Genomic DNA, 21,679 nt, shown 5'->3' with positions numbered 1-21,679 from the left:
ATCAGATCTTGTGAGATGTATTCACTACCATGAGAACACTATGGGGGAAACTGCCCCCATGATTCAAATTATCTTCTACTGGGCCCCTCCCACAATGCGTGGGAATTATGTGAGTATAATTCAAGATGAGATTTGGATGGGGACACAGAGCCAAACCATATCAATAGCTTACTACTTTTTAAAGGATTAAATACATTTCTGGTGTAAAATAAGCCTACTCATATCTATACCTAAGTAACAAACATTTTAGGAGCAACTAGAAGTGACATTCTGAAAAACAGATTATTGCTTTAGAAAAATACTCAGAAGCGGTGTAAAAAGGTGTAGACTACATATAATGTATTATTTTTAAAATTTCATTATTGTATTCATTAAAATCTAAAGATAAATATAAAAAAACTAATTATAGTATAATCAGTCAAGAACTGTAAATTATGTGTGTAGTTCCTTCAAGTTCTTCCCTTTATAGCAATGTTTAAATATAGTCATGTATGCTTAATGATGGGGATACTTTCTGAAATATGTGTGGTTAGGTGATTTTGTCATTGTGCAATTATAGAGTGTATTTAACACAAACCCAGATGGTAGAGCCTATTGCTCCTAGGCTACAAACCTGTACAGAATATTGCTGTACTGAATACTGTAGGCAACAGTAACACCATAGAATATACTGGTGTATGTAAATGTATCTAAACAAAATAGCACAGTAAAAATATGGTATGAAGGTTGAAAAGTCATACACCTGTATAGGAAACTTACGACGAATTGAGCTCGCAGGACTGGAAGTTGCTCTGGGTGGGTCAGTGAGTGAGGAATGAGTGATTATGAAGGTCTAGGACATTACTGTAGACTAATGTAGACTTTATAAACATTATCCATGTTGGCTATATTAAAACTAAAGAATCAACCAAAGAACTGTTAGGACTGATGAACAAATTCAGTAAAGTTGCAGAATACAAAATCAACATACAAAAATGAATAGCTTTTATTTGTCTCGATGGTGAACAATCTGAAAAAGAAACCAAAAATATGATCTCATTTAAATAACTACAAATAAAATAAAATACCTGGGAAAAAAACTTAGCCAAAGAAACAAAAGATCTCTACAATGAAAACTATCAAACATTGATGAAAGAAATTGAAGAGGGCACAAAAAATGAAAAAATAGCGCCTAGTTATGGATTAGAAGAATCAGTACTGTTAAAATGACCATACTACCCAAAGCAATCTACAGATTCCATACAATCCCTATAAAAATACCATTTATATTCTTCACAGAAGTATAAAATAATCTAAATTTTTTATGGAAGCAAAACAAAAAATTAAATACCCCAGAATACCCAAAACAAGCCTGAGAAAAAAGAACAAAATTGGAGGTATTGCATTATCTGACTTCAAATTATATTGCATACCTACAGCAACTAAAACAACATGATACTGGCATAAAACCAACACACAAACGAATGGAACAGAATACAGAATCTAGTAATAAATTTACACATTTTCAGCCTGCTTATTTTCAACAAAAGGGCCAAGAATGTACACTGGGGAAAGGACAGTTCCTTCAATAAATAGTGCTGGGGAAACTGAGTATCCACATACAGAAGAATGAAACTAGACTCCTATTTCTTGTCATATGTGAAATCAAATCAAAATGAATTAAAGACTTAAATCAGAGATCTGAAACTATGACACTACTACAAAAAGACACTGGGGAAACACCCCAGGACTTTGGTTTAAGCAGAGGTTTCTTGAGTAAGGCCTCAAAAGCACAGACAATCAAAGCAAAAGTAGATGAAAGAGATTACATCAAGCTAGAAAGCTTCTGCACAGAAAAGATAACAAACAACAAAGTGAAGAGACGACCCACAGAATGGGAGGAAATATTTGCAAACTACCCATCTGACAAGGAATTAATAACCATAACTTATAAGAAGCTCAAACAACTCAGTAAGAAAAAAATAAGTAATCTGATTTAAAGATGGGCAAAAGATCTAAATAGACATTTCTCAAAAGAAGACAAAGAAATGGTCAAAAAGCATATAAAAAATGTTCAATATCACTTATCTTCAGATAAATGCAAATCAAAATGCTGAGATATTATCTCACCCGAGTTAAAATGGTATTAACCAAAAGACATATAGTAGTGAGTGCTGATGAATATGTCAAGAAAGGGGAACCCTCATAAACTGTTGGAAATGTAAATTAATATTTCAACTATGGAGAAATGTATGGAGGTTCCTCATAAAACTGAAAATAGAATTACCATATAATCCAGAAATGCCATTGTTGGATATATATCTAAGAGAAAGGAAATCAGCATCAAAAATATATCTATACTCTCATGTTTATTGTAGCTCTAGTCATGATAGCTAAAATATGGAATCAATCTAAGTGTCCATCAATGAATGAATGAAGGAAATGACGTACATGTGCATAATGGACTTTCAGCCATAAAAATGAATGAAAACCTGCCATTTGCAGCAACATGGATGGAACTGGAAAACATTATGTTATGTGAAATAAGCCATACACAGAAAAACAAATATTGCATGCTCTCACTTATATGTGGGAGTTTTAAAAAAAAAACTCATGGAAATAAATGGTAGAAGGATGGAGGCTGCAAAGGGTAATAGGGAGGATAAAGAAGCGATGGTTAATGTCTACAAAAAAAAACTGTCAGATAGAATGAATAAGACCTAGTATTCAGAAGCACAATTCTTTTTAACTATAATAAAAAATATTTTTTGTGTATTTTTAAATAACTAAAAGAGTAGAATTTGAACATTCCTAATATAAAGAAATGATAAATGCTTTAGGTGATGGATAATCCAGGTACCCTGATTTGATCACTACACTCTAGATGCTTGTATCAAAATATCACATGTACCCTATAAGTATGTACAACTAACATGTATCCATAATAATTAAATATTTAAAAATATTTTTAATAATAAATTAACCCTAGTTTACTGTAACTTTTAAATTTTATGAACATTTTAGTTTTTTAACTTTTTGACTCTTTCATAGTAGCATGTATGTTAAAACACAAAGACATTGTACAGCTATACAAAATATTTTCTTTATATCCTTATTCTATAAGTTTTTATTTTTAATTTTTTTTAATGTTTTAAACTATTTTGTTAAAAACTAAGTCACAAACAAACGTTAGTCTGTATTAAGGTTTTTTAAGAGTGAACTTTATGTATATGTGTATATGAGAATTTACTTATATAAACATATAAACTCCCCTTTATATATTATATATATGACTATATATTACAGTCACAACTTGCAACAAAAAAGTATACTAAATAAATAAAATATACACATATGAATAAAAATATATATATGGGAGTTTTTTAAGTACTAACTTACATGATCACAAGGTCCCACAATAGGCTGTCTACAAGCTGAGGAGCAAGGAGAGCCAGTCAGAGTCTCAAAACTGAAGAACTTGGAGTCCGATGTTCGAGGGCAAGAAGTATCCAGCATGGGAGAAAAATGTAGGCTGGGAGGCTAGTCTCGTCTCGTCTCTTTGCATTTTTCTGCCTGCTTTATATTCACTGGTGGCTGATTAGATGGTGCCCACTTGATTAAGGGTGGGTCTGCATTCCTCAAACCACCAACTCAAATGTTAACCTCCTTTGACAACACCCTCACAGACACACTCAGGATCAATATTGCATCCTTCAATCCCATCAAGTTGACACTCAGTATTAACCATCACATAGCCTAAGAGTTCACGGGCTCAGGATCACTGTCTTCCACCTCCTCATCTTGTCCCACTGGAAGGTCTTCACGGGCAGTAACGCACACTCAGCTATCCACTATGATGACAATGCCTTCTTCTCGACCTGCCTGAGGCTCTGAGGCCGTTTTATAGTTAGCTATTTTAAATAAGTAGAATATGTTCTAAAATAATGATAAAAAGCATAGTATAGTAAATATGTAGGTGAGCAGCATAGTCATGTATTATCAAGTATTATGTACAGTACATTACCATATGTGCTATACTTTAATAGGACTGGAAGCACACTAAGTTTGTGTACACTGGCATCACCACAAACAGTAATGTAAGGACATTACAATAGCTACCTTGGCTACAATGTCACTAGGAGACAGGAATTTTTCAGCTCCATCATAATCTTATGGACCCACCATCGTGTATGCAGTTCATCCTTAAACAAAATAGTATGTGGTACGTGACTGTATTTGAAATCATATTAGATATTATTTTAGTCCTTCTTTTCTTAATATCTTCAACTAATAAGTGTTTTCCCAGTACACTTCAATAACATTGCCTAACCACAGTTAATATTTTCAGAGTCTATATGCAATAATTTTGTTAAATTGATTCATCACAATGTACTTAGCCTTTTTCCCGTCCTTGGAAAGGTAAGCTGTTTCCAAAAGCTGCTGTTACAAAGACAACTATATTTAAAATAATTTGTGTTTATTAATGTTTCCAGTTAATGATTATTTCTCAGTATCATTAAGCAGTTATAAAAATTCTAGAATAGACAAAGAAACATTTTAAAGAGGATACATGTTATCAGACTGCTTTATAAAATAATATTCCACTTACCACTCTCAAAATGAGGTCTTATGAACACTTCCAAGCCTATGCCATTTTTTTTTTTTCTGACTGTTTTAGACTGTCTTTCTCTGAGTAGGGAGGCAGGTAATTTTTATGTGTTTGTTTGCTACTTGTATGACTAAAGAAATCTGAAGTTCATTATCTTTGCTCACTTTTTAATTAAAGTCAAATGTTTGCATCTTCTTGCTGTGTACATATTTTTTATTTAGTAAATACTGTATGTTATAACAACAATAAATGTATTCCCATCTTTTTGATCTGTGGATTTTGACACTATTTTACATATGCAAGTTTTAAATTTTTGTAAAGTGTATCCATCTTTTGCTTTTTAATGTCTTGTTATTAAATAAAAATGAATCTACCCAAAATAATTTAATTTTTATTCATTTAGAATAATTTTTTTGTTGAAAGATATGACTATAACTTTATTATCATAAATTAATAATCTTCCAAGTAGTTAATCAATTGCCTCAATACTTCCTTTCCTCCTTGATTTGTGCTTTCTCTTTTATCATGTAATAAACTGATACATAATAGGTCTTATTCCTGGCTGTCAGTTCTGTTTTATTGCTCTGTCCCTCTAATTTTATATCAGCTTCATACTACTAAAATTAGTTCTGAGATGGCTAATGCCCCCCTTCCATATTAAAATTCTTTTTGCAAGTCTTATTCGCTTACTGTACCTGATAAGCTTTAGAGTCATTTGGCCGAAGCTCAAAATTAAATTCTGTTGGGTTATATAGTAGAATTGAATTAAATCTATTAATGAACAGGAGTTAAAAATGGTCTAAGAGCAGCCTCAATCCAAATTGTGGGAGATAATCTGGACTCGTCATATAAGCAGCAGATATTTGTAGTTAAAATCTCCCTGATCAATATTTCTTCACCATTGTGCTCCAAAATTTATAAATATTACTGCTTATCCACGTAATTCAGGATTTCTTACTTATTAAATGTTGACATTCAGTATCTGAGAATAGTTTGTGTGCAGAAATTGTGGAATTTCAGTGGACATTCATTGGCTAATGTGGGACATAAGGAGCAATTAGACATCCAGATTAACTAAAGGTTAATACACACTGAAAGCCTTGCAAACATATTAATTAATGAATTGCAAGGTTCGCAGTTCAAGACTTACTCTTCTGGTCACAAGATTTTTTACATGTTTCCCCATAGTACAGTTATAGGAGATTTGACTGAAAATTTGCAAGGAGAGAAAAGACTGTTCCTTCTTCCTGTGTAAATATTGTTAAAAATGTAAATTTCTGAGCTATCTGGAAGTTCCTTTCCTATTTATGTTAGTACACTATATTTGAAGGCCCTGCTCTGCAAAGTAATATCTGAATTCTATGCCATATTCCTGGTACCTCAAAAGTAGACTTGGCACTAGAAGCATTATTTTCATAAAATTTATTTGAATTGTTTTCATAAGAGATTTTACTCATACGTTCTTTTTTATGACAGAAAGAATAAAAGTGGCCGTTGCAAGAGTTTTCTGCTTTGTTTATGTTATTACAATCCACTGGATCTCACATGAGATATGAGGAGTCTTGAATGAATTAAGGCAATTTTAGAGAAAAAAATTGATGAGAAAATGAGGATCAAAAAATACAAAAAGAAGAAACAATTAAACATAAGGAAAAATGCATAATTTAGATATGTTAACCAATGTTCTACAAAACTAATATTGAACTGCAAATCTAGTTTAAGCAAAATAGTTACATTTGCAGCGATGTGACTCACTTTATCCATCAGGCTCACACTGCACTGATTTCTCCGAAGAAAAAAAAATCATTTCCAAGGCCTTTGTTAAGAAGAACTTTTAGACATGGGTCTCATAGTGAAGCCAAATTAGTGATGTGAAAAATGTTGCTAGCTACATCTTTTTAATAAGAGGTGGTAAGAATGGTCGCTTGTTAGATTTGATTTTTGCAACGGTCTTGAATGTCAGTCAACGTGACGGTGCTAACGTGTAGATTTATTGTCACAGTTTGAAGTGGGGAGAAAAACCAAGTGGCCAATGTAGTCAGCCTTTTGTTCATTTGGCCTGCATCAAAGAAACAGAAAGAAAATAAGGAGTAGTCCAATTAAAAACTGCAAGTGTCTTTTAAATATATCAGTTCTTTCAACCTGATCTTTAACAAAAGTTGGACATCAAACATTTTGATATTACTGTGTTCCTTCTGGTTTTATGTAGTTAACGAAAGGGAATGTATATATTTCACAAATTGTCTGAGTGAATAGTATGGTCTTTGTCCTCTCCGTGAGAGTCAAGGAGCCAATGCCAACTGTGGCTTGTAGGACTAGTTATTCTGCCTCTGAAGAAGCAGGCTGAGATTTTTAAAAGAGTGAGCTTGTTTCTCTGTTACAATTTTAGTTGACCTCATGTATTGAAATTCTACTTTCACAACATTTTCTTAATTTGTTTCTAATATTGATAACATTTTTGTTTTACATATTGTTTCATTGGGCAGAGATTTTATCTCAATATTAAAATACAAGTGAGCTTTTTGTTTTTCTTTTATTTATTTATTATCTGGAAATGTTACCTGAATTGTCCTTGAACTATGCTGAAATCTCATCTATAATGACACTTCAGTATCTTCTTGTTATCTAGGTCTTTGCTTAAATATCACTTCCTGAGACAGAGGTTGATGGATACCTTTGACTCATGTGTCTGTTCACTTACTTTCCATCCTACTGCCAGGTTTTATATTCTTCATAGCGCTTTAGTATTTCTCCCCCAGCTAGAATGCAAACGACATAAAAGCAGGAACTATTAGAACCTAAAACAGATTCTACCACATGGTAGTGTATCAAGGCAGTTTTGTAATGTCAATGAATTAGACCAAGATGAATGGATAAATGAAGAAAAATATTAATGTAATTAACCTGTTGACTGCTTAATCATGATATTGAATAGCAGTTTCTAGTAAACATATTTTAGCACGCTAAAATGTTTGCCTGTCTTGTGTAATAATTGTAAGTTATGAGTACTGGAGTTTATTAAAATTTCAAGAATCAGATTAGTGCATTATTTATCTTATTTCTCAGAGTTATATATTTTACTAATATATGCCCTAACATTCCTTGCATATTTGGGATAAATCTTACTTAATTATAAGAGGGTCATCTTTACATATACTCTTCATTTCTATGTACTATTAGTTCATCAAGGATTTTCAAACTTACACTTCACAATTTTTAGTTTATATTAAACATATTTATCTTTAATCATTTGCCTTACAAAAACATAAAAGTTTTTCTTTGTTGACTACCTTTACCTTTTTATCTTTTTTTAAGTCTTAAGTGTAAAATGGTCCATGCAAACCATATGACTCTGATATGCTTAAGTAATAAAAAATGTACTCCTAATTTCCAGGGTGAGGCAATGAAAAGCCAATCTGTAATTGTCCCCTCTGTCTTACCCTGCTGCTAACTACTGAGGAAGCTGCGACAGCTGGCAGAGCCTCCATCAAGCCAGGTTGACTGAGTAACGCAAACTCTCTCTTTGCCTGTGTTGGACAGGTAATGTGAGCAAAAGTAAACTTCTGTTGTTTTAAGCCACTGAGATTTGAGGGTGGTTTGTTATTGTAGCATATTTTAGTCTGACTTGATTAATAGATGAGGGTTTGTGTTTGCCTCTAGGGAATTTTCTTTGGAAAAATCCAAAGAAAATATTTGCCGTTCTAACCCTCTTTTAAAATTAAAATAAATTATGAACCAAAAAACTTCTTTATGATATCTGTCAATCTGGCTGACATCACAGCTAATATTAAATGATTTATACATGTGAAATATTTTCCTAAAGATCTGTTTTATGTGGATATTTGAATACATAGAGAGCAATTTAAAGTCAAATGAAATTATTTTTTAGGCAAAGAAACATGGTATGTATGTGTTTGTAGAGATCTATGTATTTGTGTGTGTGTGTTTGTGCATGTGTCTATTATTTATCCACCAATTTGTTTAGGTACAATTTGGATTATCTTATGGTCTAAATAATTGCATACCCCACCCCAAATTCATGTGTTGATACCTAACTCCAAACCCAATAGTCTTAGTAGCTATAGCCTTTGAAAGGTGATTAGATAATGAGGGTAGAATCTCCTGACAGATTTGTACCCTTGAAAAGAGAGCTAGCTAGCTTCTTCCGCTATGTGAGAGCACAGTCGGAAGTTGACATCTCTGAGGAAAAGAGCCCTGGCCAAACACAGAGCATGCTGACACCTTGATTGTGAACTCCCCAGAATCCCAGAATTTAGCCTGAATAGAATAAATGGAAAATTTAAATAATGGATATTGAGACACAACTAGCACAATTATATAATCCCTAAATGATTATACATAGATCTGTCAACCTTAGATACATTTCTCTTTTTACTAAATCTAATGTTGTTTCTTCACATATTTGTGATAATGCTAAGAGGGCCTTAAGGAAAAATGACATTTGAGTTATCAACTGGAACAAACCAGCACTCTGCTTTGGTGCTGGAGGATTAGGGCCTTATGGCCTTAATGTAAATTATTCATTGGGGCATATTCCACAGGGTTATTTTATTTTTTTATCGTGCACTCTGGTAACACACATTTGTAGTGTGTTAATGCCAATAAATTATATATAATACTATGACAAAATGCCTAGTATACTCAGCTGGGGTAATAAAATTCGTGCATTTTCCTGCCTGAAATAATGTTTGTGAAAAAATGAAACTTCTCTGTGATTCTATAGAGAATCAAAAATTTCTAAAGCCCTAATAAGTCATAGCATTGTAATGCATATATATATATATAAAACATTATATATAATGCATATACATGCAAATATATATACATATATATTTACCTGTTCTTATTGATAGGGTATACTATAAAACAAAATTAAATTAAAATTTTCTTTGAACACTGGAATTTAGAAACATTTTTTATTGACCATTGACTTAACGTTCAGTGAAAATTACAGCTGAGAAAGTTTTAAACAGCAATGATATAGTTTGACCTTGTGTCCCCACCCAACTCTCATCTCAAATTGTAATCTCCACATTCTGAGGGAGGGACTTGTAATCCCTACATGTCAAGAAAGGGAAGTGATTCTGAGGGAGGGAAGTGATTGGATTATGTGGGAAGTCTCCCCGATGCTGTTCTCATGATAGTGAGTGGATTCTCATGAGATCTGATGCTTTTATAATTGGTAGTTTTTCCTGCACCCACACATGCTCTCTCTCAACTGCCACCAGGTCAGATGTGCCTGCTTCCCCTTCTGCCATGACTATAAGTTTCCTGAAGCTTCCCCAGTCATGTGGAACTTTGAGTCAATTAAACCCTTTTTCTTCATAAATTTCTCAGTCTCAGATATTTCTTTACAGTGGTGTGAAAACAGACTAATACGAGCAGTTATTTTGCTACCATCTACTGAACCTTATAACGTAGTATATGAAAACACAGGGAATTAAGGTGATGCAGGGAATACTGGAAATCTGCCTGCCTGCTGCTACTTTTCTCTGTAGCATTGGAAAAACAAGTTAAACTCTTTCCTTCCATTTCATCCTCCACTTATGTGACATGAAGAAGACTACCTGCTATTTCTAAAGAACTTTGAAGCTAAAAGCTAGTGTGTAACCAGAAAAAGTGCTTCAATTAAATTTCAAATGATTCAAACATAGTCCAGTGTAAAACATCTCCCAAACACCTGCTCTCTTCAAATGAGTGTTTTTCTGCAGGACATAAGTGTATTTGAATTCCTTTGGAAAGTATATGCTTCATGAACCTATTTTAAGAGTTTTAGTCTATTAAATACATTCATTCAAACCTTTCTTTCATTGTCTCACCACTGAAAAAATAAATTCATAAAAGCATAGACTAAATAAAATAGCTGACAAAACTGAGAAAGAGCTGAACAATTAAAATGCATAATTTAGTTAGCCGTAAGTTGCTTCCTACCTGTGAGGAGAACTACAAGTAAAAATAAGATTAAACGATAAAATCTTTGAACTGTGAAATGGCTCACTAAATGTGAACAGAAACACGCTATAACATTTACAGATTAAATTTCTCAGAAATCATTATTTCATGTTCTTCTGTATGCAGTACATTAGCTCCTCAGAGTTTTCAAGTTTCCAGTTTTAAAGGTTCTAAAGTGAATTAAAGTTTGTGGGATGTTTGTGTTATTCTAAGGCAATTTTATATTGGCTACTGTGAGACTTGTGAGCAATTGGGAAATGGTTTCTTCTTCATGTTTTGAAAATAATATATATTTACAATTGTCTTATAGGATCCATAATAACTTTTGCTTTTAATGGAAAAATTAGTTCAATTCAGATTTATTTATATACTAAAATGTATGCTAATACTTCTAACCATTATACTAGCAAAAACAGAGTTCTTATGCATTACGTAAAAATATAGCTTCATCCTTTTGTTTACTACTGAACCAAGACTGGCCACAGTGGCTCATGCCTGTAATCCTAGCGCTTTGGGAAATTGAGGTGGGAGGATTGCTTGAGCTGAGGAGTTTGAAACCAGTCTGGACAACATAGTCAGATCCAGTCTTTACAAAATTTTTTTTTAATTACCTGAAATATTATATCATAATTGTCTACCAGCAAAATTGCTAGGATTTAGCCTAAGCAATTTTGGGTTTTTTTAAGCTATATCTGAATTTCTTAGAAGAAAAGCTTCTGATTCTAGCCTTCTTGCCTTTACAACATTACAACACAGGATCCCTGAGGCATTGCCACCTTGCTGCTCAAAACTGCCTTTCATTAATGATTACTGCTATCCCTCACACTGTTCTTGATTGTTTCCAGGAGTAACCATGGTATGTTTCTGTGGTGGGATGATGCAATGCTCTCCTAGGCAGTTAAAAAGTTGTTTTCGATCATCTTACATCCCATAAAATAACTTAGAACAGGATGCACAACTAACAAGAACTTACTGAGCATTTAAGATAACAGAAACACACGTGCACATCAAATAAAGTAAAGCTACTGCATAACTCCACACCACCTTAGGGAGTCATAATCTTATTTTCCATGTGACTCCCACATCCTAGACAGGAAAACTACTCCAGGTCTTCAAAACCCAAATAAACTGACCTAAAGGTCCCAGGTAAAGGAAAGGTCCCAGATAAAGGAAAGATTTTTATTTCAAACACAATTATAAGGTCTACTTTCAGAAGTTTTATTCCCTGTCCTAAATGTTTTTCCCAAAGTATTTCACAGTAGGGACAAGCATTCCATTAAGGCAAATGTCCACCCTCATTTTGTATGTGCTTGCTTTATGGACCTAAAAAATCAAAATCAATCCTAACATAGTCTAGAGTTGATTCATTTCCTAAAGTCTGGACTATTTACTAGTTTGTAGCTACCATCGTGTAGCAGTCTGAAGATTTAGATATGTTGTATTATGCCTGAAAAATTAAAATTACAATTTATGGCTGGGCTCAGTGGCTCTCGCCTGTAGTCCCAGCACTCTGGGAGGCCAAGGTGGGTGGACTGCTTGAGGTCAAGAGTTCAAGAGCAGCCTGACCAACATGGTGAAACCCTGTTTCCACTAATAACACAAAAATTAGCTGGGTGTGGTGGCAGGTGCCTGTAATCCCAGCTACCAAGGAGGCTGAGTCAGGAGAATCACTTGAAGCCGGGAGGTGGAGGTTGCAGTGAGCCAAGATCGCACCACTGTACTCCAGCCTGGGCAACAGAGTGAGACTCTGTCTCACACACACACACAAAAATACAATTTATAACATTTCATCAGTAAAATAGCATAAAATTGTAAAATTATATAATTTTATATAATGTATAAAAATATACATTTAATATTTTATTATATAAAATTATATAATTTCATCAAATTTTATATAATTTATAGATACATTATATAAAATTAGCTAATGAATTCTCAATCAGGTAATTGCTTCTATTTTTCATTTTGGAACAATAACTATTTTCACTATCTACAAGCATCAGATAATAGATAACTTGCTAATATGAGGGCTTTTTGAAAACTTCATAGAAAATCCATACTATGAAAAAACTATGCATGGATTTCAATTATTTTTTGCACTAAACAGAACTTGTACTAACTTGTTATAACATGTTTAAACAGGATCCAGTTTGAGGCACTAACAAGGTTAAGGTATCATTTGGAAAACAGCCTCTATCAGAGCAACATGAATTCTGCTAAAATTGAAGTAAGAACAAACATCAAATTTATAGTGAAGTTTGGATGGAAGAATGGTGAAATCACTGATGTTTTATTAAAAGTTTATGGGGACAATGTCAGCGGTTTACAAATGGGTAGCTTGCTTTAAGAAGGGACAAGACAATGTTGAGGATGAAGCCTGCAGGGGCAGACCATCCAATTCAATTTGTGAGGAAAAAATTAATCTTTTTTATGCCCTAATTGATGAGATACAATAACCAACACCATAGACATCTTGTAATCAAACCCAGGTTTCACTGCTTGCCACTGGAAACCCAAAGCTGAGAGAGATCAGAGTTGGTGGCAGGAAAAGCAGGTTTACTCAGAGAGCCAGCAAACCAAGAAGATGGTGTCCTAAAGATATGTCCTAAAGAACCATCTTCAGTCACTACAAATTTCAGGTTCTTTTTATGTTAAGAGAAGGGGGGAAAAGAGGGAATCTGGATCAACAACCACAGACATATAGGCACTAGTGAGGTTCCAAGGAGATTGAGAATTTCTTCATCCTTAGGTCACAATGTTCTTATAAGTGTTTAACAAAGCATTGTTAGAGGTTTACATACTTCTCCTTTCCAGAGTTAGTTTTAAAAACTACAGGATTGCTGTTTTTGCATATTATCTCAGTGCTCTTAAATTATCCTAGCCTATGTACAGAAATGGGTAAAAGTCCTTTAAACAAAAATGGAGTTAGTTATGTTTGTTCTTTTGCTGTTTCACTGTTACTATCTCAACTGACTCCACTTAACCAATTCTGAATGAAAAATTAAAGTTGAACAAACTTTTCATTCAATGTGTGCCAAAGCTGCTGTACCCAAATCAACTGTAGACAAGAGCACAGCTTTCAGTAAAAATCTTAAATAAGTGGGATCACAGTCCTGAAGGATTTATTCAAAGCATTATAGCAGGAGATGAAACATGGCTTTACCAGTACAATCTTGAAGACAAAGCACAATCAAAGTAATGGCCACTAAGAGGTGGAAGTGGCCCAGTCAAAGCAAGAGTGCACAAGTCAATAGAGAACAGCAAAATGTTTTGGCATGATCAAGACATTTTGTTTGTTGACTTTCTGGAGGGCCAAAGAATAACATTTGCTTATTATGAGAGTGTCTTGGGAAAGTTAGCCAAAGTTTTAGCAGAAAAAAACACACGGGAAAGCTTCAACAGAGAGTTTTTCTCCACCACAACAGTGCTCCTGCTCATTCCTCTCATAAAACAAGGCAATTTTGAAGAGATTCAATGGGAAATCATTAGGCAGTCACCTTGTAGTCCTGATTTGGTTCCTTCTGACTTCTTGTTTCCTAATCTTAAAAAATCTGTAAAGGGCACCAATATTTTTTCAGTTAATAATGCAAAAAACAAAAAAACAAAAAAACTGTGTGTGTTCATGCAATTAAATTCCCAGGATCATCAGTTCTTTAGGGATGAACTAAATGGTTGGTATCATCATGTATTGGTCCATTCTTATGCTGCTATAAGGACATACCCGAGACTGAGTAATTTATAAAGGAAAGAAGTTTAATTGGCACACAGTTCTGCAGGGCTGGGAGACCTCAGGAAACTCACCATAATGACGAAAGGGGAAGCAAACATGTCCTTCTTTACATGGTGACAGCAAGAAGTGCCAGTCAAAAGAGGGAAAACTCCCTTATAAAACCATGAGATGTCATGAAAACTCCCTCATTATCACAAGAACAGCAGCATGGTATAACCACCCCCCGTGATTCAGTTACCTCCCACCAGGTCTCTCCCACCATACATGGAAATTATGGGAACTACAATTCCAGATGAAATTTGGGTGGGAACACAGCCAAACCATATCACATTGCTTACAAAAATATTCTGAACTTGATGGTGCTTATGTTGAGAAACAAAGTTTATACTTTTATTTTTAACTTTTTTTTCTTTTTTGAGACGACTCCCGCTCTGTCATCAGGCTGGAGTGCCGTGGTGCGATCTCGGCTCACTGCAACCTCCACCTCCCGGATTCAAATGGTTCTCCTGCCTCAGCCTCCCAAGTAGCTGGGATTACAGGCGCACACCACCATGCCCAGCTAATTTTCATATTTTTAGTAGAGACGGGATTTCACCATGTTTGCCAGGATGGTCTTGATCTCTTGACCTCACACCTGCCTCGGCCTCCCAAAATGCTGGGATTATAGGCATGTGCCACTACACCCAGCCTATTTTTAACTTTTAATTCCATTTTTCCATGAACTTTTTGAAGTCCCCTCTTATTTACTAGAAAGATACAATGCTGTTTTTTTTTGTTTTTGTTTTTGTTTTAATTTATTTATTATTATTATACTTTAAGTTGTAGGGTAGATGTGCATAACGTGCAGGTTTGTTACATATGTATACTTGTGCCATGTTGGTGTGCTGCACCCATCAACTCGTCATTTACATCAGGTATAACTCCCAATGCAATCCCTCCCCCCTCCCCCCTCCCCATGATAGGCCCCTGTGTGTGATGTTCCCCTTCCTGAGTCCAAGTGATCTCATTGTTCAGTTCCCACCTATGAGTGAGAACATGCGGTGTTTGGTTTTTCTGTTCTTGTGATAGTTTGCTAAGAATGATGGTTTCCAGCTGCATCCATGTCCCTACAAAGGACACAAACTCATCCTTTTTTATGGCTGCATAGTATTCCATGGTGTATATGTGCCACATTTTCTTAATCCAATCTGTCACTGATGGACATTTGGGTTGATTCCAAGTCTTTGCTATTGTGAATAGTGCTGCAATAAACATATGTGTGCATGTGTCTTTATAGCAGCATAATTTATAATCCTTTGGGTATATACCCAGTAATGGGATGGCTGGGTCATATGGTACATCTAGTTCTAGATCCTTGAGGAATCGCCATACTGTTTTCCATAATGGTTGAACTAGTTTACAATCCCACCAACAGTGTAAAAGTGTTCCTATTTCTCCACATCCTCTCCAGCACCTGTTGTTTCCTGACTTTTTAATGATCGCCATTCTAACTGGTGTGAGATGGTATCTCATTGTGGTTTTGATTTGCATTTCTCTGATGGCCAGTGATGATGAGCATTTTTTCATGTGTCTGTTGGCTGTATGAATGTCTTCTTTTGAGAAATGTCTGTTCAGATCCTTTGCCCACTTTTTGATGGGGTTGTTTTTTTTCTTGTAAATTTCTTTGAGTTCTTTGTAGGTTCTGGATATTAGCCCTTTGTCAGATGAGTAGATTGCAAAAATTTTCTCCCATTCTGTAGGTTGCCTGTTCACTCTGATGGTAGTTTCTTTTGCTGTGCAGAGGCTCTTTAGTTTAATGAGATCCCATTTGTCAATTTTGGCTTTTGCTGCCGTTGCTTTTGGTGTTTTAGACATGAAGTCTTTGCCCATGCCTATGTCCTGAATGGTACTACCTAGGTTTTCCTCTAGGATTTTTATGGTATTAGGTGTAACATTTAAGTCTCTAATCCATCTTGAATTAATTTTCGTATAAGGAGTAAGGAAAGGATCCAGTTTCAGCTTTCTACTTATGGCTAGCCAATTTTCCCAGCACCATTTATTAAATAGGGAATCCTTTCCCCATTTCTTGTTTCTCTCACGTTTGTCAAAGATCAGATGGCTGTAGATGTGTGGTATTATTTCTGAGGACTCTGTTCTGTTCCATTGGTCTATATCTCTGTTTTGGTACCAGTACCATGCTGTTTTGGTTACTGTAGCCTTGTAGTATAGTTTGAAGTCAGGTAGCATGATGCCTCCAGCTTTGTTCTTTTGACTTAGGATTGTCTTGGAGATGCGGGCTCTTTTTTGGTTCCATATGAACTTTAAAGCAGTTTTTTCCAATTCTGTGAAGAAACTCTTTGGTAGCTTGATGGGGATGGCATTGAATCTATAAATTACCTTGGACAGTATGGCCATTTTCACGATATTGATTCTTCCTATCCATGAGCATGGTATGTTCTTCCATTTGTTTGTGTCCTCTTTGATTTCACTGAGCAGTGGTTTGTAGTTCTCCTTGAAGAGGTCCTTTACATCCCTTGTCAGTTGGATTCCTAGGTATTTGATTCTCTTTGAAGCAATTGTGAATGGAAGTTCATTCCTGATTTGGCTCTCTGTTTGTCTGTTACTGGTGTATAAGAATGCTTGTGATTTTTGCACATTAATTTTGTATCCTGAGACTTTGCTGAAGTTGCTTATCAGCTTAAGGAGATTTTGGGCTGAGACAATGGGGTTTTCTAAATATACAATCATGTCATCTGCAAACAGGGACAGTTTGACTTCTTCTTTTCCTAACTGAATACCCTTGATTTCTTTCTCTTGCCTAATTGCCCTAGCCAGAACTTCCAACACTATGTTGAATAGGAGTGGTGAGAGAGGGCATCCCTGTCTTGTGCCAGTTTTCAAAGGGAATTTTTCCAGTTTTTGCCCATTCAGTATGATATTGGCTGTGGGTTTGTCATAAATAGCTCTTATTATTTTGAGGTACGTTCCATCAATACCGAATTTATTGAGCGTTTTTAGCATGAAGGGCTGTTGAATTTTGTCGAAAGCCTTTTCTGCATCTATTGAGATAATCATGTGGTTCTTGTCTTTGGTTCTGTTTATATGCTGGATTATGTTTATTGATTTGCGAATGTAGAACCAGCCTTGCATCCCAGGGATGAAGCCCACTTGATCATGGTGGATAAGCTTTTTGATGTGTTGCTGAATCCGGTTTGCCAGTATTTTATTGAGGATTTTTGCATCGATGTTCATCAGGGATATTGGTCTAAAATTCTCTTTTTTTGTTGTGTCTCTGCCAGGCTTTGGTATCAGGATGATGTTGGCCTCATAAAATGAGTTAGGGAGGATTCCCTCTTTTTCTATTGATTGGAATAGTTTCAGAAGGAATGGTACCAACTCCTCCTTGTACCTCTGGTAGAATTCAGCTGTGAATCCATCTGGTCCTGGACTTTTTTTGGTTGGTAGGCTATTAATTATTGCCTCAATTTCAGAGCCTGCTATTGGTCTATTCAGGGATTCAACTTCTTCCTGGTTTAGTCTTGGAAGAGTGTAAGTGTCCAGGAAATTATCCATTTCTTCTAGATTTTCCAGTTTATTTGCATAGAGGTGTTTATAGTATTCTCTGATGGTACTTTGTATTTCTGTGGGGTTGATGGTGATATCCCCTTTATCATTTTTAATTGCGTCGATTTGATTCTTCTCTCTTTTCTTCTTTATTAGTCTTGCTGGCAGTCTATCAATTTTGTTGATCTTTTCAAAAAAGCAGCTCCTGGATTCATTGATTTTTTGGAGAGTTTTTTGTGTCTCTATCTCCTTCAGTTCTGCTCTGATCTTAGTTATTTCTAGCCTTCTGCTAGCTTTCGAATGTGTTTGCTCTTGCTTCTCTAGTTCTTTTAATTGCGATGTTAGAGTGTCAATTTTAGATCTTTCCTGCTTTCTCTTGTGGGCATTTAGTGCTATAAATTTCCCTCTACACACTGCTTTAAATGTGTCCCAGAGATTCTGGTATGTTGTATCTTTGTTCTCATTGGTTTCAAAGAACATCTTTATTTCTGCCTTCATTTCGTTATGTACCCAGTAGTCATTCAGGAGCAGGTTGTTCAGTTTCCATGTAGTTGAGCGGTTTTGATTGAGTTTCTTAGTCCTGAGTTCTAGTTTGATTGCACTGTGGTCTGAGAGACAGTTTGTTATAATTTCTGTTCTTGTACATTTGCTGAGGAGTGCTTTACTTCCAATTACGTGGTCGATTTTGGAGTAAGTACGATGTGGTGCTGAGAAGAATGTATATTCTGTTGATTTGGGGTGGAGAGTTCTATAGATGTCTATTAGGTCTGCTTGCTGCAGAGATGAGTTCAATTCCTGGATATCCTTGTTAACTTTCTGTCTCGTTGATCTGTCTAATGTTGACAGTGGAGTGTTGAAGTCTCCCATTATTATTGTATGGGAGTCTAAGTCTCTTTGTAAGTCTCTAAGGACTTGCTTTATGAATCTGGGTGCTCCTGTATTGGGTGCATATATATTTAGGATAGTTAGCTCTTCCTGTTGAATTGATCCCTAACCATTATGTAGTGGCCTTCTTTGTCTCTTTTGATCTTTGATGGTTTAAAGTCTGTTTTATCAGACACTATTATTGCAACCCCCCCTTTTTTTTGTTCTCCATTTGCTTGGTAAATCTTCCTCCATCCCTTTATTTTGAGCCTATGTATGTCTCTGCGTGTGAGATGGGTCTCCTGAATACAGCAGACTGATGGGTCTTGACTCTTTATCCAGTTTGCCAGTCTGTGTCTTTTAATTGGAGCATTTAGTCCATTTACATTTAAGGTTAAGATTGTTATGTGTGAACTTGATCCTGCCATTATGATATTAACTGGTTATTTTGCTCGTTAGTTGATGCAGTTTCTTCCTAGCCTCAATGGTCTTTACATTTTGGCATGTTTTTGCAATGGCTGGTACCGGTTGTTCCTTTCCATGTTTAGTGCTTCCTTCAGGGTCTCTTGTAAGGCAGGTCTAGTGGTGACAAAATCTCTAAGCATTTGCTTATCTGTAAAGGATTTTATTTCTCCTTCACTTATGAAACTTAGTTTGGCTGGATATGAAATTCTGGGTTTAAAATTCTTTTCTTTAAGAATGTTGAATATTGGCCCCCACTCTCTTCTGGCTTGGAGAGTTTCTGCCGAGAGATCTGCTGTTAGTCTGATGGGCTTCCCTTTGTGGGTAACCCGACCTTTCTCTCTGGCTGCCCTTAAGATTTTTTCCTTCATTTCAACTCTGGTGAATCTGGCAATTATGTGTCTTGGAGTTGCTCTTCTCGAGGAGTATCTTTGTGGCGTTCTCTGTATTTCCTGGATTTGAATGTTGGCCTGCCCTACTAGGTTGGGGAAGTTCTCCTGGATGATATCCTGAAGAGTGTTTTCCAACTTGGTTCCATTTTCCCCCTCACTTTCAGGCACCCCAATCAGACGTAGATTTGGTCTTTTTACGTAATCCCATACTTCTTGCAGGCTTTGTTCATTTCTTTTTCTTCTTTTTTCTTTTGGTTTCTCTTCTCGCTTCATTTCATTCATTTGATCCTCAATCGCAGATACTCTTTCTTCCAGTTGATCGAGTCGGTTACTGAAGCTTGTGCATTTGTCACGTATTTCTCGTGTCATGGTTTTCATCTCTTTCATTTCATTTATGACCTTCTCTGCATTAATTACTCTAGCCATCAATTCTTCCACTTTTTTTCAAGATTTTTAGTTTCTTTGCGCTGGGTACGTAATTCCTCCTTTAGCTCTGAGAAATTTGATGGACTGAAGCCTTCTTCTCTCATCTCGTCAAAGTCATTCTCCGTCCAGCTTTGATCCGTTGCTGGCGATGAGCTGCGCTCCTTTGCCGGGGGAGATGCGCTCTTATTTTTTGAATTTCCAGCTTTTCTGCCCTGCTTTTTCCCCATCTTTGTGGTTTTATCTGCCTCTGGTCTTTGATGATGGTGATGTACTGATGGGGTTTTGGTGTAGGTGTCCTTCCTGTTTGATAGTTTTCCTTCTAACAGTCAGGACCCTCAGCTGTAGGTCTGTTGGAGATTGCTTGAGGTCCACTCCAGACCCTGTTTGCCTGGGTATCAGCAGCAGAGGCTGCAGAAGATAGAATATTTCTGAACAGCGAGTGTACCTGTCTGATTCTTGCTTTGGAAGCTTCCTCTCAGGGGTGTACTCCACCCTGTGAGGTGTGGGGTGTCAGACTGCCCCTAGTGGGGGATGTCTCCCAGTTAGGCTACTCAGGGGTCAGGGACCCACTTGAGCAGGGAGTCTGTCCCTTCTCAGATCTCAACCTCCGTGTTGGGAGATCCACTGCTCTCTTCAAAGCTGTCAGACAGAGTCGTTTGCGTCTGCAGAGGTTTCGGCTGTGTTTGTTATTGCCCTGTCCCCAGAGGTGGAGTCTACAGAGACAGGCAGGTTTCCTTGAGCTGCTGTGAGCTCCACCCAGCTCGAGCTTCCCAGCAGCTTTCTTTACCTACTTAAGCCTCAGCAATGGCGGGCGCCCCTCCCCCAGCCTCACTGCTGCCTTGCCGGTAGATCACAGACTGCTGTGCTAGCAATGAGGGAGGCCCCGTGGGTGTGGCACCCTCCCGGCCAGGTGTGGGATATGATCTCCTGGTGTGCCTGTTTGCTTAAAGCGCAGTATTGGGGTGGGAGTTACCCGATTTTCCAGGTGTTGTGTGTCTCAGTTCCCCTGGCTAGGAAAAGGGATTCCCTTCCCCCTTGCGCTTCCCAGGTGAGGCAATGCCTCGCCCTGCTTCAGCTCTCGCTGGTCGGGCTGCAGCAGCTGACCAGCACCGATCGTCTGGCACTCCCCAGTGAGATGAACCCAGTACCTCAGTTGAAAATGCAGAAATCACTGGTCTTCTGTGTTGCTCGCGCTGGGAGTTGGAGACTTACAATGCTGTTTTAACACATTTAGGAGTCTCAATAACATAACCTACAAAGATAGTTTACATAAATAAAGCAGTATGGGTATTTTTCCAGAACCTAATAGAATTTTCAAGGTATTACTGTTAATGATTTCAAGAAGCTTAGAAGAATATGTGTATGTGTGGAGGGTGGGCATGTGGACTCATGCATATGTGTGTTTTGGAAAGTTGAATAACATACCACAACAAGAAGACTTTATACACTGCAACTTTTAAAAAAATGTATTTTTATTGTATATATTTCAGATGCACAATATGATGTGTGTCTGTGTGTATGATTACTACAGTCAAGCAAAGTAACATACCTATTATCTTACCTAGTTACTTGTTTTGTCTTTTCTTTTCCTGTGGTGAGAACACCTAAAATCTATTCTCTTAGCAAATTTCCATGATACAATAAAATGTTATTTACTATAGTCCTTCATTTTGTATATTAGGTCTCTAGACTTTCTCA

General features: G+C 36.3%; 1 long non-coding RNA gene across 1 annotated transcript in view; it reads left to right on the top strand.

The window, feature by feature from the left end:
• The window catches only part of LOC107130928 (uncharacterized), a 187,224-nt gene extending 179,178 nt beyond the window's left edge, over positions 1-8,046 (top strand). The window contains exon 7 of the long non-coding RNA XR_001493701.3: positions 7,983-8,046. This is a non-coding gene — a long non-coding RNA (uncharacterized lncRNA). The remainder of the gene's footprint in view (positions 1-7,982) is intronic.
• Positions 8,047-21,679: the final 13,633 nt, after the last annotated feature.

Source organism: Macaca fascicularis, chromosome 9 (assembly GCF_037993035.2).
Source record: "Macaca fascicularis isolate 582-1 chromosome 9, T2T-MFA8v1.1".
NCBI lineage: Eukaryota > Metazoa > Chordata > Mammalia > Primates > Cercopithecidae > Macaca > Macaca fascicularis.
Note: the sequence above shows the minus strand (reverse complement) of the source record. Positions and strands in the feature narration are given on the sequence as shown.